At 40.6% G+C, this 14,678-nt stretch overlaps 1 protein-coding gene and 1 long non-coding RNA gene across 2 annotated transcripts in view; one reads left to right on the forward strand and one right to left on the reverse strand.

The window, feature by feature from the left end:
- The window catches only part of LOC138365565 (tripartite motif-containing protein 59-like), a 597,995-nt gene that overhangs the window by 376,186 nt on the left and 207,131 nt on the right, over nucleotides 1-14,678 (reverse strand). The window lies entirely within an intron of this gene.
- LOC123750943 (uncharacterized) overlaps nucleotides 12,238-14,678 on the forward strand; it is a 4,015-nt gene continuing 1,574 nt past the window's right edge. The window contains exons 1-2 of the long non-coding RNA XR_006772053.2: nucleotides 12,238-12,355; nucleotides 13,009-13,115. This is a non-coding gene — a long non-coding RNA (uncharacterized lncRNA). The remainder of the gene's footprint in view (nucleotides 12,356-13,008; nucleotides 13,116-14,678) is intronic.

The following is a 14,678-nucleotide window of genomic DNA, read 5'->3' on the forward strand; positions in this document are numbered from 1 at the left end:
GCGATAGGATTGTATTATTTAACTTTAAAGAGAGAGATATTTCTTGAAATGTTGTCACATTAACGTCTACATCTTCCTTCCTTCTGATATATAGATTTTAAGGTTAATTAGCATATATGGAAATAAATTACACAATTTATAGGCTGGTGTGAAGGGCTTCACACTCTTAGAGCAAGCCATCAAGAAACTGTACAGTATCAAATGCATATATCTTCGCTTTCACTTCAGTTATATTTATGACAAGTATTTAAAGTGTAGCTTATATTTCTGCCTTTCTGTTAACATAGAAAACTTTCGTTTATTACATTATCTAGATAAAATTAGCATTGATCTTCAAAAGGTTGTAGTTGTAACTTCCATTATAAACAACATTATTATTGCAAACAGTAGGAGTTTCAAAGTCTCATTTGTATGGATACCTTCTCATATAGGTGTTGTCCAGCATGATGACACAAACAAGGCAGCTAAAACTGAATGTGATAAGCCTGAAGTTGAGTGGGATATGGGCATTCCAATCTCTTCTGTCAAAGCCGCGATATTTTAGGAAATTAGGGAAGACAGAAGAGCAGTCACTGACACACAAAAGCCAGAAAGCAAGAGTATAAAGAGCTATGACATGTTTATGTGCCTCTGTAACCTTTTCCACTACCGCCCACAAGATGATATATGGGGTGCATAATTAATGAACTAAACTAAGTAAACATGTTTAGAATCGAGAATTATATGAACGGACAGCATAAAACTTCCACTAGTGTCACAATGACAGTGTGACATTGTAATTGTAGGATCGAATCCTAGTCACGGCCCTTGTGGATTTGCTCATATGATGCATTACGCTATTTTGATTTCTGTGCGTAATGAAGTAAGGGCGAAGAGGAAGAACGGCCTATTGACATCCAAGTAAGTTTATCTAATTCAAGTAAGTTTGGTACAACTACTCGTTTCAACTCTTTTGACATATCGTTGCTCAGTCGAATATGGCAGCCTCTGGGATGATCTCGGACGTAGGCTCAAAACCGTGTCACGGCCCTTGTATATTTGTTCATTTGATGCAGCACACTATTGTGACTTCTGCGTGCAATGAAGTAAGGGTGAAGAGGTAGAATGACCTATTGACATAGCTCGAGTGCATGGGAAAGTTGTGAAAATCCCTGCTTTGTTTTACGGAAAGACTGCAGGATCAAAGTTAGTTTGGTACAACTTCCCATTTCAACTCTTTTGACCATGTCGTAGCTAGTCGATTAACTCAGCGTCTGGGATGATCACGGACGTAGGTTCCAATCCTCGTCACGGCCCTTGTGGATTTGTTCATATGATGCATCACGCTATTGTGATTTCTGTGTGTAATTAAATAAGGTTGAAGAGGTAGAACAGCCTATTGACATAACTCGAGTGCATGGGGGAGTTGTGTAAAACCCTGGTTTGTTTCTCACAGAGGCAGCAGGATCCAAGTAAGTTTGGTAAAACTTCTGGTTTCAACTCTTTTCACCATGTCGTAGCTCAGTCGATTAAGGCAGCATCTGAGATGATCTCGGACGTAGGTTCGAATCTTCGTCACGGCTTTTGTGGATTTGTTCATTTGATGCAGCACACTATTGTGATTTCTGTGTGTAATGAAGTTAGGGCGAAAAAGTAGAACAGCTTATTGACAGCTCGAGTGCATTGGGGAGTTGTGTAAAACCCTTGTTTGTGTCACGGAGAGGCTGCAGGATCCAAGAAAGTTTGGTACAACGTCTGGTTTCAATTCTTTTGACCATGTCGTATCTCAGTTGATTAAGGCAGCATCTGGGATGATCTCGGACGTAGGTTCGAATCCTCGTCATGGCCCTTGTGGATTTTTTCATTTGATGCATCATGCTACTGTGAATTCTGTATTCACCTACTTGTGTTCACTTAGTTGTGTTTAGCGGGGGTTGAGCTTTGCTCTTTCGGCCCACCACTCAACTTTCAATCAACTGTTTACTAACTGCTTTTTTTTCCCACACACCAAACATACACAACCCAGGAAGCAGCCCGTGACAGCTGACTAACTCCCAGGTACCTATTTACTGCTAGGTAACAGGGCCATTCAGGGTGAAAGAAACTTTGCCCCATTTGTTTCTGCCTCGTCCGGGAATCAAACACGCGCCACAGAATTACGAGTCCTGCGCGCTATCCACCAGGCAACGAGGCCCCTCTGTGTGTAATGAAGTAAGAGCGAAGAGGTAGAAAGGCCTATTGACATAGCACGAGTGCTTGGGGGAGTTGTGTAAAACCCTGGTTTGTGTCTCGGAGAGGCTGCAGGATCCAAGTAAGTTTGGTACAACTTCTGATTTCAACGCTTTTGACCATGTTGTTGCTCAGTCGAATAAGGTTGCGTTTGGAATGATCTTGGGCGTAGGTTCGAATCCTTGTCAAAGCTCTTGTGGATTTTGTTCATTTGATGCATCTTGCTATTGTGATTTCTGTTTGTAATGAAGTAAGGTCGACAAATTAAAGCAGCCTATAGACACAGCTCGAGTGCATGGGAGTTGTTTAAAACCCTGGTTTGTGTCTCGGAGAGGTTGCTGGATCCAAGTAAGTTTGGTTCAACTTCTGGTTTCAACTCTTTTGACCATGTCGTAGCTCAGTCGATTAAGGCAGCATCTGTGATGATGTCGGACGAAGCTACGAATCCTCGTCACAGCCCTTGTGGATTGTTTCATCTGATGCATCACGCTATTGTGATTTCTGTGTGTAATGACGTAAAGGCGAAGACATATTGACATAGCTCGAGTGCATGGAGGAGTTGTGTAAAACCCTGGTTTGTGTCTCAAACACAAACCTCTTCTGATGCGAGGTGCGAGATGCGATATTCACACATTTTTTAGATACTTAATCACCTGTATTTGTACACTTAATCGTCTCTAATAACTATTCATTTGCATATAATATATTTAGTCTTTTCCATTATATTTGTTTAACTATTTTCTATTTATATATTTATTTATAACTCTGTTTTTGTTTATCAATTTATAACTTAGTAATTTTTCCATCACCTTTTATATAACTTTTCAATCTAATACAATATGTAATTTACATATTAACAATGAACAATTTATATGGTGCAAGAATACAACGTTTAACGCTTGATGGTAAAACGAGTTGAGTGTTGCATCACATTGCTAACGTCTTATGAGTGTTGAAACACAGCAATAACATGTTGTGAGTGATGCAGCGATGCAACACAGGAATAACGTGTTGTGAGTGTTACAACACATAAATGCCATTTTGTGAGTACTGCAACACAGAAAAGATGTTCTGTAAGTGTTGCACGCATAAATTATAGATTGGTAGTGTTGTGTTACATCATTGCAACACAAGACTAGCGTGTTGTGAGAGTTGCACCGCACAAATAATCCGTTGTGCGTGTTGCATCTCAGGAGTGGTATGTTGTGAGTTTTGCACCACAGAACAATAATATTGTGAATAATCAAACGAAGAAATAAAGTGTTATGAAAGCTTCAACTCAGTTAAAATGTGTTGAGAGTGTTACAACGTTGTAAATGCAGGAATAACGTCTTGTAAATGTTGCAGCAGAAAAGAATAACGTCTTGTGTATGTTGCGTTCAACGTACATGTATAACGTTTTGCGAGAGTTGCAACACAGAAATAATGTGGTTTGTGATGTGAGAGTTACAGCATTGCAACACAGGGATAATACATGGTGAGTGAGTGTAGCATTGCAACACAGAAATAACGTGATGCATCACTCACGGTATGGTATTTTTATGTTGCAAAATTCACAACAAGTATGTTAGTCCAGAGTTGCAACACACAATACTTCTGTGTTGCAACAATATCTCATCATTCATGTGTTGCAACTCTCACAACGACCCATTCTTTTATTGAAACGCTCACAACACGCAACTCCGATGCTTTGCAAAGCTCACAATGTGAGATTTTTCTCTACGCCTACCTCCCTTAAGAGGTGGACTACAAGTTTAAAGTCTGCTCACGGCAGTTAAGCATGAGTCCAGTAGAAAAAGGAAAAGAGGGAGCAAACCGCCAGGCCTCCACCACCAAGGGTGAAAACCTGTCCACAATAGGCCGCTGGCTCCTCCTAGTTAAACAGGACGTTAAAACTAATAAAGGGTAACCGACGGGTTCTCACAATCAAATATTTATATTTGATGTGGCGCTATGAATTGGAATTCGAATTCCCAAGAACAGCCGCCTTATCAAGATCACATCAACATTTAATAATAATATGCAGAAATATGGTGGAATAATATGGTTGAAGGGTTGACATCAAAGACTGTTTTCTATAACATAACAATTTATTAATAACAAGAGACTAACTACTACATTACCGAGTTTACATTACGTTAATGTCAATCCAGTGGCACGATAACAAACAGCTAAACAGCAACCCTTGCTGTGAGGCTGCATACTGAACTAACCTGAACACAGGTGTGCCCACTGATGACGCAATATTGCAAAACAAAGAAAAATATCACAGTCTAAGTTACACCACAGCGAATAGTTACGTTATTGTACATCAAGTGGCATTTGCAACACAGCTATTCAACAGCCCCTCGTGAAGTGACAGCAGGGTCCATCTTGCTGACACTTCGGGCTGACAACATGAACTAACTGAACAAATGAAGGATATCCACTGAAGACAAAGACACAAGCAGGCAATCAATAGTGTCTCGGTTTCCCTGACAGCTACTATAATCACAAACTTAGGGGTCCTCCCGCCCCCCCAGGAGAGACCCACGTAACTAGGCGGGAGTCCAACAGTGACTCCCCCCTATCACAACCCCGTGTGAACACTCTTTGCAACTCCCAATAAGAAGTTGCCCTGTTGTAACCAGATACACAGACAGGCAAGGCGGGATTCTGGGACACAGCTCCACAGATCCCTAGATGACTCTACTCTCGTCACCAGACGACAACCAAAAGAAATTGCCTGAAGTGATTAATTATGTTAATTGACTGATCGCAGCAGTCAGCAACAAAGTACTACGGTAATCACAAACAATTGTCTCCCACTAGACAACAACATGATGATACTCTACGTTAATCTTTAACACTTGTCTCTCTCTCTTGTTAACAATAACTCAACATATTACACCACACTTGACTCCTTGCAAGTATTCAGTGAGTAATTCTCAATTAAGGTCAAACGGACCACTAATTACATCCCCATTAAGTTACGTTAACTAAGCCTACCCTAACTTGGTAGCTTCTCCACAGTCTGTGTCAAAAAATTAAGAGTGAGTGTTAATTACCCTTATTAAGTCACTAATTACTTGAGCCATTAATTAACTGTCACCAGGACCGATAATTAATCATCCATATATACGTCTCACTCCGCACTGCCTAAGCAGGTCTCATCAAACACTGTGAATTCACGGGAAAGGAGTTAATTACCCTAATTAACAAGATGTGCCAATAATCTACTGTCCTCAGACAGGATATGATTAATACAACGATTTATGCTAGCTCCATGACCTCGCTTTACCGAGTCACCGGAGCTCTCCAATGTTAATTACCCCACTAATTAACCTGAGCCACTAATTGCTATACCCCTGAAAGGTAATTAGTCTCGAGCATATTACGTTAACACAAGTACTGACAGACACTGACAGATCCTCTCCCATTACGTGAATTCATGACGAGAAGGCTAATTACATAATTAGCTAGAGTGGTCAATTAGTTGTCACATGGACAATTAATTGCTCCCGAGACGTATCTCACTCAAGCTCAACACTGTTCTTTCCTAACAGCCCTCACTCACTCCACAATACTAAGTGTGCACCCCTTATCCAGTTAATTACCCCTTACTTAATTAACTCACTGAATCCTTAAGTCCTCAACACAACTTAAAGAAACAAAGTAACCCCAGCATTACATAGGTCACACTACAATGGCATGCAACATCATAACAGCACTGCCCACATATGGTTGCGGCTACTGCAACTCGCTAATTACTGTGCCCACACAATAATGACACACGGTTGTACAACACACAAAAGTATACTAATATTACTGCTCCCCTCTTTTCTTCTTGCACCCGATTGCAAAGGACTACTGTGAACACACACACACTTGCCTCAGCAAGGCAATTAACCCATCAATTGCCTGCTCTCAATAAGTACTGTGAATTCCCCTGAATAATCCTAGAGGTCCCTTAAACCCTCAACACAGTTCCTGGGGCAATAATATTGTATAAACTGAAACAATACTGCACAAACCTGCAACACAATGATGCCGTCAGCATACCCCACATGCTAATGACATCATTAGGCAATCAGTCAGTAATCACACCTTCTGACTTACCACACAACACAGTACATAAACATGCAAATGAACACATAGAATTGGCATTCACATAATCAATGAAAATTATATCACCAAGTAATGTGCAACTAACTACACAGACTTCAGGGGTCCTCACTGACATCCCTGTCTACCTCTAATGATTATAATTTTACGGTACTCTATGGCATTAATCCAGCCTGAACGATTATATAGAATCGACAGGCTGGATCACTTATATGGTAAATCTCTACACTGACTGGTTACATACTCTAGTCAGTCTACTAACATACTAACATACAGTGTGGTCCCGTGTATAATATCTATCTCCAGGTACCGCCCCTATCCAACACTTGGATCCCACTGACAGCTGTCACTCAGCTGCTTTTCTAGCCTGGCGAGGCTCTGAGATAACTCGTACCGGGAATCTCCACCGGTACCTATCACACTGTAATAGTACTCATTTCTACTTCTTTCTACTGCCCTCTTTCCCTTATTTTTCCTCATATCCCAAGTCACTACTACACTAGCTGACAACACTTAGCTGGCTTGCTCCTCATGCGTCGATCAGATGTGGCCCTAGGTTGTCCCGGGAAAGTGGCCAAGGCATGTGGCCAAGGCATGTGGCCACAGCGCCCCTCCCAAGCTGAGAGAGGGGGGTTGGGTGGCCTGGGGTAGCCGGCGCGCGGGCTGCCTGGGTGGCCGCCGCGCGGGCAGGCGGGTGGGTGGCCTGGGGTGGCCACGGGTAGCGCATGACGTCATAGCACCCCACCGGCTGAGCTGGCGGGCGGGGTGGGGGGTGGTGTTTTACCGGGCGGGTGGCCTGGGTGGGTGGCCTCCCCCCGCTGGCGGGCGCGCACATGGGTGCCGCCCACAGGAGTACCCACACAGCTGGGGAATCACAACCCCATCAGACTAGAGCCTGCCTTGCTCTACACTGGGGTGACAATGGCCGGCGGCGTCCCCATACTGACGCAGCCTGGCGGAATGCAAAGTCCAACAAGGGCCTGTAATATCACACTCGCTTACACTGCCCAACACCAATTGTCCATTGCCACTAGACAGGATACTCGACCCACCTGTTACACCATGAGGCTCCAGCTGCCCCATTGGTGAACACAGTCAACTGTCTCTCTAGCCTTATTACTGTTCCTTCGGTAAATCCTTGGCCCCAATTCACCTAATTAGGCCTTGACACAACCCCTGATGGCAGGCGTGCCGTCTTCGATGAGTAATTTGTACGAGAGAAGCGATTAACGTGGGGTGGAGGTGGCCGGCGTGCCACCTCCCCCAAACACTACTTCCTCCGCTGGCCGCCCAATTCAAACTGCCTCCCTGGCAGGCGGGAAAACTCAAGATGCCCATACCTTCTTACCTTGCCTAGACCAATCAGCTTGAAGCCAGCACGGCTCCTCGTGCCGGACCCAATCACCTCTCTCCATCACCCTCGGGCGTCCTGTGACGTCACAAGGAGGGTGAGGCCTACGAGTGGCGTGATGTCTCCCATGTGGGGGGGGGAGAGGCAGCGTTCACCCCACTCACCCCCCACCTCTAACGGTTTTAGTCCAAGTAACTCACATCCTACTTCACAGAAACAGGAAAATCTCTGTAATTCTCTCTACAGAGCAATCACAGACTTCTAACTGCTCTCAGATGATAGTTCGTAACATAAGCTTTCATTCAACACCCAACAAGCATATGTTATTTTGAAAGCTTCAGTTTCTAGAGTGACTAGCCTAATCTAGAAACTAGGAAAACTAGCTGAGGGATCTAGATCCCTCACACAACCTCCCACTAAAGAATATATTTTCCTGCAAGGAAAATACATTCAAAACACCAGCTAGTTTTTCTGCACACACCTGCCCAACAGGTGTACTAGCTAAACAAGTGTGGAGTGTGAAACTCTGTTTCCTATACATCCTGGCCTGAGGGTCTCTGTGCACTACCACCGGATCACCCTGGTGGTGCTACCCGACCTTGGAGTGGCAACATGTTCGGCTCCAGCTCTGGTCCTGGCCGGTTCAACACCTCGCAACCATTTCCATCACTGAACCTCCCATTTCCATCCTCGGTCTGTGTCATACTGGACACATGAGCAACACATTGGTGTGGCCTTACCGGTGAAGCACTACTACACTCCCCTCAGCCTACAAAAGACTTACTGTCAGTCCTCCACCTGACCTAGCAACAAGTTGACAGGATCACTCTCACTGTCCAACTGCCCAACACCAGCCAGTCTTGCTCTACCGACTGAACTATCTGGGAGAAAACCCTCTTCTACGAGTACCTATGCTCCCCTACTGAGCTTGGGGTCCCTCCCTTGCTTCACCTAGGTCTCACTACTCTACCAAGGACTCAAGCGAAACTTTTGACATCTGTCAAACTCTCTCTTGTCTATTTCTCCCTGGACCTAACTTGGAATGTGATCAGCATTCCCTCTGCAGATCTACTATAACCCTTTACCAAGGCAATCCTTAAAGAACAAAATCATTATGCTGCTGGGGATCTGAACCATGGAAAATCACCAGCCCAAAATGACCTTTGCCATCTTGCATTGGCAGCCTTTCTTCAAAAGGCGATCGATGTATGCATCCATCGAATCGTCTTTCTCAGAACTGCCAAGCTAGGCATCTTTACCTTCATACCTTGTCACCGGGTTAAGTGCACTAGGGTGGGTTTGGCTTCCCTTCCCTGTGTGAGATTGCCTCCTTGCAATCTGCACTTGAGCCAGCACTGACTTGCTGCGCTCTCACCTTCAGGCTCGAACTCGGCCTTGCTGTCACCTCTGCAAACGGGAGCCTCTGCTCAACCTCTCTAGTGACTACCATGAATTCTTCCTGGGGTTGTACAGTCCCCACTCTGGCAAGAAATTCCATCACCTGTCTAACTACAGATGAATTACTCCCCTTCTCTAAAGAAGTCTACTCGGATCCTACTCTGGTGGCGCGACCTCCCACTAAGATCCTACTGTGAAATAACAACTACACTCCTATGACACCCTTGACAACTACAGTGTCGTCCAATAAGACCTCTCACTCTTGAGGTCACTTCTAGAAGCTTCTTCTACCCTCAGGTAGGTGGTGTCTTGCACCTCAGGCAGATCCTGAGTGCACTCTTGCAACCACTGTTGCACGCTGGCTTGGTGTCCACGACACCTGCTTCTGAGCTGACACCCCTCATCAATGAGTGTGTCAATGTCCACAAGCTAGCAGCCACAAGAAGCCAGACAGATTTTCCCATATCTACCATGAAATACCTCTTTCATACTGTGTGTGTGTGGTGTGTGTGTGTACCTAAGTGTGACAACCGTGCACAAAACATACCTCGAACAATACTGTTCCACAATATTCTGCAACGATATCTTATGTTACTTTAAAAATCAATAAGACTGCTCTTCATGGGCTCGAACCCAAGTTGCATAGCCCCACGTTGGGCGCCAGCTGTGAGATTTTTCTCTACGCCTACCTCCCTTAAAAGGTGGACTACAAGTTTAAAGTCTGCTCACGGCAGTTAAGCATGAGTCCAGTAGAAAAAGGAAAAGCGGGAGCAAACCGCCAGGCCTCCACCACCAAGGGTGAAAACCTGTCCACAATAGGCCGCTGGCTCCTCCTAGTTAAACAGGACGTTAAAACTAATAAAGGGTAACCGACGGGTTCTCACAATCAAATATTTATATTTGATGTGGCGCTATGAATTGGAATTCGAATTCCCAAGAACAGCCGCCTTATCAAGATCACATCAACATTTAATAATAATATGCAGAAATATGGTGGAATAATATGGTTGAAGGGTTGACATCAAAGACTGTTTTCTATAACATAACAATTTATTAATAACAAGAGACTAACTACTACATTACCGAGTTTACATTACGTTAATGTCAATCCAGTGGCACGATAACAAACAGCTAAATAGCAACCCTTGCTGTGAGGCTGCATACTGAACTAACCTGAACACAGGTGTGCCCACTGATGACGCAATATTGCAAAACAAAGAAAAATATCACAGACTAAGTTACACCACAGCGAATGGTTACGTTATTGTACATCAAGTGGCATTTGCAACACAGCTATTCAACAGCTCCTCGTGAAGTGACAGCAGGGTCCATCTTGCTGACACTTCGGGCTGACAACATGAACTAACTGAACAAATGAAGGATCCACTGAAACAAAGACACAAGCAGGCAATCAATAGTGTCTTGGTTTCCCTGACAGTTACTATAATCACAAGCTTACTTTTCTTTCTTTTTCTTTATTTATTTCTTTCTTTTCTTTTTTCTTCTCTTCTCATGTTGGCCCTCCTCTCTCTCATGATAACCCCCCCCTCTCTCTGATGTTGGCTCACCCTCTTTCTGATGTTGGGTAGTTTAAATGTGATGTAGACATGTAGTATAACTTATAATATTAGTATGCAGTAGTAAAAGCTCATGAAATTTGTTGATTATACAGTACAGTAGTTAGATTTTAATAGCTAAATCTTGCAATCTTAAAGACAATGAGCTGGTCACGCCAAGTACATCAGTCGTTAGGACTCCAAAGTCATGGAATTTATTCGACCCAAAGTCACCAGACAAGAACGATGGGAGTTTGAAAGAAATGATGCAGAATATGAGTAAGTTTTGAAAGTTTAATTAATTTATTATGTAGCCTATAACCTATATGTACCCTATGGGTGATAGGCATAAGTTTCATGTTCAAGTAGACTGCAAACTGAGCAGGTTAGATTGCTGAATTTGCTTTCAATTATATAAGCAGTTTCATAATTACTAAGAAATTATCCCATTATCTATCACATCAGTCATAGCCTACTTTTTGGGTGCTTTCTCAGTGTCAGTTATTTTAACATATACTTTATAATGCTTTTATTTTAAATGTACATTCAAGATATGTAATATGATAACATGTACACTTTCTATATACTGTATAAATTTCCAGGTAACATGTTGCAGGCCATATACACTGAAGTGAATGAACTGAAAAGTGATGTGAAGATATTGAAAGCAACTTTGACTACAAAAGAAACAGACAAGATCATAGAAGATCTAATACCAAATCCTATTGCTGCAGAAGGTGATCTTAATGCTCTCAATAGGAAGTTAGCGGAATCGAGTTTCAGAACAAAATTTGTAAGTGGTATTTTAACAGTAATGTTTCCTTCAATTTTTCATCTTCTTAAATATTACAGATATTTGCTAATTTTCTAATTAAAATTTTTTGATAGTTCATGCAGAAAAGATAAAATTGCTAAATAATAAGAATAATGATATAATCTTGTTTATATAGGATAGGATAAAATATAACACTTACGTATTTGTAAATTATGTAATATTAACACAGAGTCTTTCACACTCTCCTGAGTGCTTTCTCAAGGTCTTGAGTGTATGGTTAGGATGAGGCTTACATTTCAACGACTATATTTCTCTTGCTAATTTTGTTAGTCGTTGAGATGTATCTCTTCATAACACACACTTATCTGCTTGATGGGGGTCTGGGAGTTCTTCTACTCCCCAAGCCCGGCCCGAGGCTAGGCTTGACTTGAGAACTTTGGTCTAGTGCTTGGCCTGGGCTTGGTGATTGTGGGGATTATCATAGATTACATGCTGATATGGAAATAGTCAACTAGAGGGTTATTTTGTAGACCCAGGTCAATATTGAAATCACCTCCTAGAATGATGTGATTTTTGTTGAGATGTTATTTATGATAAGATGCCTTATCATAAATAAGTTATGATATGTATATATATATATATATATATATATATATATATATATATATATATATATATATATATATATATATATATATATATATATGTATACATACACATACATACATACACACATACATACATACATACATACATACATACATACATACATATATCAAAATTACTAGTGTACTACATTTTTGTTGTTGCTTTTAACCAGTGTACGTGGGTCTGATTGTGCAACTACGGTTCGAAGAATGATGAAGATAGGAACAAACGGCCTTTGGTCATTATACAGCCTAAAAGGACAAAAGAAGAAATTAGCATTTCTAGAAAAACAAGAACTATATAATGTTATTTTAAGTAAGTAACAAAAAAATTAAATAATTTTTTTTTTATTTAAAATTCACTAAAAAATTTAAATTTTAAGTTCAAATTAAGTGTACATTAAGTATAAATGATTATATTTCTATCACTTGCTCTTAAGATTGTTTCATTTAATAGAGGTTGGTCATAATTGTTCTCTGCTGCTAGTACTGTAGAACTGACTGACTTAGCTATGGGAAAATGTAAACTTAATTGGTTTATCCTTTACAGTATTTTGCAGTTTATTTCATGATCCTGTGGTTAATACTTGCATAAATAGTAGATTGCAAAATGCATTTTTATATCATTAGTATTAAATAATAATAATAATGTAAATAATTGACTTTTAAACAACGTACAATTCATTGGTCGGTGAGATTATATTAGTAATATTTTTTCATTCTTGCAAAGCCTCAATAAAGCCGTTAACATGTTAATATAAACTTGATCACCTTCCACTTTTTTTCTCATGTGCTACCTACATGTACGAAACCTTATTCCTAAATGCATATCTTGTTCTGAAACTTGTCTTTTATATGTTGTGTATCACCATCTCTGGAGAGTTTTATCTGATGTGTAAATTACTTTTAATTTTACAGAATATTATTGTTATACAGAATTTGTTATATAAATAACTGTTAATTTTACAGAATCATCTATCAACGCACATCCGCAAGTTAAGGTGGAAGACGTGACCTTTCAAATTTCTGAAGTACTTAAACATGCTCCAAACAGGCCTGGTGGATCTAGGTACAAGGTAAAATAATTTAAATTTTTTTTGTTTTCACTAATTATCTGTATATATATATATATATATATATATATATATATATATATATATATATATATATATATATATATATATATGTTTCATTGAATATGACCGCATATTCTGTATTTATTATTTTCTGGTTTAGGGCTTCTATCCCTCTAACTATTTTCTTAGCATCAGGGCTTAATTGGAATAGGAGTTCTCCAAAACTCATTTTCGTACTTTTAAGGTGAAGAAAAGAAGTGATTTACTATAGAGTGTATTACACTTATTTGTATAATTTACACGACGTTTCGAACCTCCATGGTTCATTCTCAAGTGAACAGATCTTACAATACTAGTTGATTTTATACCCGCATTAGGTCAGGTGATAATACAATGAAGGTGAAAAACATGGGGGGATACATAAGGGATAAACATAGGGGCTGCAGAAGGCGTATTGGCCCATACGAGGCATCTCCTATCTAAACACAAAGATTAATCCAGTGTAATTGGCCTGTTATGTTGGACATTGTCTTCTGTGTTGGCATCGATATGTTCTTGTCTTGTCCTTACTCTCATGGTGGGTAGAGTAAATATTTACTCTACCAATATGTTGGACATTGTCTTCTGTGTTGGCATCGATATGTTCTTGTCTTGTCCTTACTCTCATGGTGGGTAGAGTAAATATTTACTCTACCCACCATGAGAGTAAGGACAAGACAAGAACATATCGATGCCAACACAGAAGACAATGTCCAACATAACAGGCCAATTACACTGGATTAATCTTTGTGTTTAGATAGGAGATGCCTCGTATGGGCCAATACGCCTTCTGCAGCCCCTATGTTTATCCCTTATGTATCCCCCCATGTTTTTCACCTTCATTGTATTATCACCTGACCTAATGCGGGTATAAAATCAACTAGTATTGTAAGATCTGTTCACTTGAGAATGAACCATGGAGGTTCGAAACGTCGTGTAAATTATACAAATAAGTGTAATACACTCTATAGTAAATCACTTCTTTTCTTCACCTTAAAAGTACGAAAATGAGTTTTGGAGAACTCCTATTCCAATTAAGCCCTGATGCTAAGAAAATAGTTAGAGGGATAGAAGCCCTAAACCAGAAAATAATAAATACAGAATATGCGGTCATATTCAATGAAACATGTTTGAAAGAAAACCTGCTGCCAGTATACACCAATATATATATATATATATATATCGTACCTAGTAGCCAGAACACACTTCTCAGCCTACAATGCAAGGCCTGATTTGCCTAATAAGCCAAGTTTTCATGAAATAATTGTTTTTCGATTACCTAACTTACCTAACCTAACCTAACTTTTTCGGCTATCTAACGCAACCTAACCTATAAAGATAGGTTAGGTTAGGTAGGGTTGGTTAGGTTCGGTCATATATCTACGTTAATTTTACCTCCAATAAAAAAAATTGACCTCATATATAATGAAATGGGTAGCTTTATCTTTTCATAAGAAAAAAATTAGAGAAAATATATTAATTCATGAAAACTTGGCTTATTAGGCAAATCGGGCCTTGCATAGT

Source organism: Procambarus clarkii, chromosome 17, assembly GCF_040958095.1.
Source record: "Procambarus clarkii isolate CNS0578487 chromosome 17, FALCON_Pclarkii_2.0, whole genome shotgun sequence".
NCBI lineage: Eukaryota > Metazoa > Arthropoda > Malacostraca > Decapoda > Cambaridae > Procambarus > Procambarus clarkii.